The sequence below is a fragment of the Quercus suber genome, unplaced genomic scaffold (genome assembly GCF_002906115.3).
Source record: "Quercus suber isolate HL8 unplaced genomic scaffold, Cork oak 2.0 scaffold_8, whole genome shotgun sequence".
Lineage (NCBI taxonomy): Eukaryota > Viridiplantae > Streptophyta > Magnoliopsida > Fagales > Fagaceae > Quercus > Quercus suber.
Window position 1 is genome coordinate 2605856 of NW_027069474.1, and position 4260 is coordinate 2610115.

Below are 4260 nucleotides of genomic sequence, written 5' to 3' on the forward strand. Positions count from 1 at the left end.
ATTGAGTTAAAAAGTAAAACTTTTAATAACTCTCCAAATAAAGGTATAGGTCCTTGAAAGGAAACCTGTGATCGTTTGGAAAATTGCTTATGATGGATACAACTTAAAGCAATTAGGACGAATGTGTCCAGCAACACCACAATGATGACAAACATGAGGTCTAATAAAGAATTTAGAATTAACAAATCATTTTTGGATTTCCTACCTTTATTACCTTTCTCAGATTGTGGCACAAAGACAGTTTTAATCCAAAGCCATGGAAGATGAGGGGCTGGAGGAAACAGCATATCCTAAGCCAGTTTTGTCAGAACTAGGCTTTTTAGCACTTAATCCTCATCAAGCTTTGCACTAGACATCCTTTTTATTTGAGTTCTAGCTTGACTAAGCTCAACCTCAAGATTCTTGATATTCTCTTCTATGAGGCGTTCTCCACAACAAGAGTCTCAACTAACCTTGTAGTCTCATCTAGTTTGACTAACAGATCAACTTTTTCAATTTTTACCTCATTGAGCTCTTTTCTACAAGATGAGAAGTTTTTTCAGATTTTACGAATTTAGTGCATGTTAGGATTAATGCCCTTAAATCCTATTGTAATGCTATTGGACATTATCATATAGTCCATGAGATGCATAGTATGTGATTTAATGTGATTTAGTCACAGAAGATATAAGTCACAAGTTCTTTGTAAACTCAGAATTTTAGTTCATAGTCGGTGGTGAATTGGGCATTTCATCTGGAAGACTATAACATATAACTAAGATGATTTGTCTTGATCATGGAAGTGGAGACTTCTATTGATGTGTTAATATGTTTTAAGAGTTGAGACATATTGAACTGGACCGCTGTGAGATTTATTATTCTCCTAACGACTGTCAATTGAATAATAAATCTCACAACTTATATTTGCATGAACTCTTAATCCTGAGAGAATAATGGACCTAATCATGAAGTGTAGGTTGCTTTGATATATAGGAGTGAGATCTAAAGTAAGGTCAAAACCTCAGTATGTTGGGCAGCCACATTTCGTGTTGATGGAACATATATTCTCAAGATGGAATTCATAGTCTCTAACAGAGATTTAAAATATTCCCTTGAGATAAGTTTAATGGGTTAGTTATTAGAGAGTTAGGCCTAACACTTTGGTAAGAAATTACTAAAGTATATATTAGAAATTGGATTTCATAAATATATAATGAATAACTTTAAAAGGATTAAACCGGGTACTTCAAGGATTAAGATGTAGTAATCTTCAAAGTGACAGTCTATATTTATGATTTGAATTACTACGAATATTTTATGAAGGGGTTGCATGTATAATAAAGTTTGGGATATAATTTATTAATAAGGCCTAGAGTGCAATTATATTTATATAGTGGTATTAAATATAATTAATGGTAACTTTGGACTTGTCAAGAGTTGACAGAAAGTCCAGGCGCCCATTGGAGCTAGTGTCTTATTGGTNTATGCTTGTTTGTGTCTTCAAGCTTAGTTCCTACATACAATCTTGTGTCGGTTTGCACTCGTCTTTTGTACATGAGATCTCGAGTCCCTTTTAGGAACTTTGCTTGATGGCATGCGTGTCGTCCATACTTCAATGTAATGGAACTATGGACACCAATCCAAACCTAATTTTGTCCCTCTAGGACACGCTCTTTTGTTTGATAATATGTTTGTTTGATAATGTGGTTTCCAAACCCATGAGAACTGTAGTCCTAGGCGAAGGATTTGGGCCCTCAATTCATTTATTAATGGGCTTCCTAATAGTCCTATGGGTAGGGCTCCAAACACTAACTAGATAGTCCAAGTTGTATCTTTTTTGTGAACTTTTGGACCTACAAACCTTACCCTCTGGTAGTTCTTCTTCTTCCCTCTTTGCTCACACTCCATCTCTTTGTGTTTTCACTTTTTCCTAGTATTTCCCCTTTTTCCTAGTTTTTCCAACCACCCTTCTTGTTTGCCTTCTTCTTATTGTTTATTGTGCATCTCCACTTTTGCCAGAATCCAAGGAATCATCATCCCTTCTGGGATTCTCTTGAAACTTGTTCAATGCCAAATGCATCTGTAGGATCCCCCAAAGGCATTAACAACTCTAGCACTGACTTTATTTTAATCACTTCTTCAGATTTCGCACCACCTATCAATGGTAGTAGGCCAGCCTATAGGATTCCCCGAACATAATTTCTATGTCCCAATACACGTGTTGCTGGCTGAGCTCACTCCAATCGAGTTCGAGGTCCACTTCCTATTATGGGTTGTTTTGCTACTCAGCCAATCTTGGCCTAAGTTAAATGGGAGTATCGATTTTCTGGGCCAAACCCCTCCACAAATAAATGCTTGTTCCCCCCTTTATGTGCTTTCTTTGTTTCTTTGTTATCTCTTTTGCATTTCTGTTGGCTTTTGTTTCCTTTGTTGAAGGAGGTTGCACTTCTAAAATGCAAGTTAAGAAGGGAAAAAAAGCAAGCAAGAAGACAAGCCCAAAAAGGGAATGTTAGTAGATTAGGAGGCTTAGTCTCTCCATGTAGTTATCTTTTCCCTCTCTCAACCTTTTTCTTTAGAACCATGTATCTAGGGTAGGGTGCTCTCTTTGATCTTGCTTAGGTCACATTCCTAAGGTATCCATTGGAGCTAATGTCTTATTGGTCCTTTTGGTCCCACTCCAAGCCACACATTAAAGCCCAATTGGAAAGGCCCAATAGGCCGGCCCAATTAGATAATCAGTTATATATAAAGGGAGAGACATATAGAATTTTTATTAGAGATTAGAGAAAAAGTGAGACACCATTGTGAAGTGGTGTGTATGTACAAGTGAAACCACTCAATTATTCTCCCTTGGAAATTGATTGAGAGACCACACTTCTTGGGCGTAAAGTGGAATTGGAGTGAAGATTAAAAGCGTTCCCAAGTACTTATAATCTTTTGTTTTGAATTTCCCCACTCCAAGGTACGCTATTTTGTTCTTAAATTCTAGAATTTATATAGTACAAGTTATCAATCATGAATGAAATAGATCCAATTTGTTGCTTCTGCTATGTGTTTTGTATGAGATACAAAACCAAATTTAACCAACAGTGCATAGCTTATCATAGGCTTCCTGAAGGGTCATCTTCTTAGGTACTTTATCATCAGAAGAATCCTCATTGTCACTAGCACTCTCCACAATCACCTTATCGGTTGAGGCAGTAAAGGCCATAACGTGACAACATTCATCCACAAACTCATCAGAAAAGTCATCCTCAGTGTCACTCCGAGTAGCAACCAACCCTTTATCTTTTGACTCCTTGGTCTTTTCTTTCATGAGGTAATTTGGGCACTCTATTCTTATATGACCAAAACCTTTGCACTCATGGCATTTGATGAGGGGTTTCTCATTCTTGGCCCTTCCTAGAGGATTTAAATTTCCTAAGAGGTTTGCCTTTATCCTTTTTCTTAAATTGAAGAAGCTTGATAATCTCATCAGTTATGAAGGTTAGATTCTCATCCTCATCTTCACTTTCATCTTCATCTTCAGAGTCCTCAATCTCTTCCTGTATACCCTTAAGAGCCAAGTTTTTACTCTTTCCACCTTCTCCCATTGAGTCTAATCCCATCTCATAGGTTTGAAGGTTCACTACAAGAAAAGAGTCTACTAGCGAGGGCCATATTCCCTCGCAAAAATTCAAATATCGTCGCAAAAGGTTATTAGCGAGGGCATATGACCCTCGAAGGCCGTCGTATTTGCACTTGTCACTAAAAGAGATTTTGCGACCATACCTTCGCAAATAAATAATTTACGAGGGCAATCTATCATCGCTACCGAACAAATTCGCCCTCACAAATATATTACCAAACGACGAGAAAAGTCGACGACTTATTTTTAGCGAGGGGAAACAGTCATCGTTAACAATTATTTGTGAGGACTTTTATACCCTCACAATTAATTATTTGCGAATTCCAAATTGACGACATACTTTTTAATGACAAATAATGACGTCGCTAAAATTTATTTGTGAGAGTTTTTAACCCCTCGCAACTTATTTTTAGCGAGGGGAAGCAATCGTCATTAACAACTATTTATGAGAACATTTATACCCTCACAATAATGGCATCGCTAAAATTTATTTGTGAGGGCTTTTAACCCCTCGCAACTTATTTTTAGCGAGAGAAAACAGTCGTCGTTAATAATTATTTGTGAGGACATTTATACTCTCGCAATAATGGCATTGCTAAAATTTATTTGTGAAAGCTTTTAACCCCTCGCAACTTATTTTTAGCGAGAAAAAA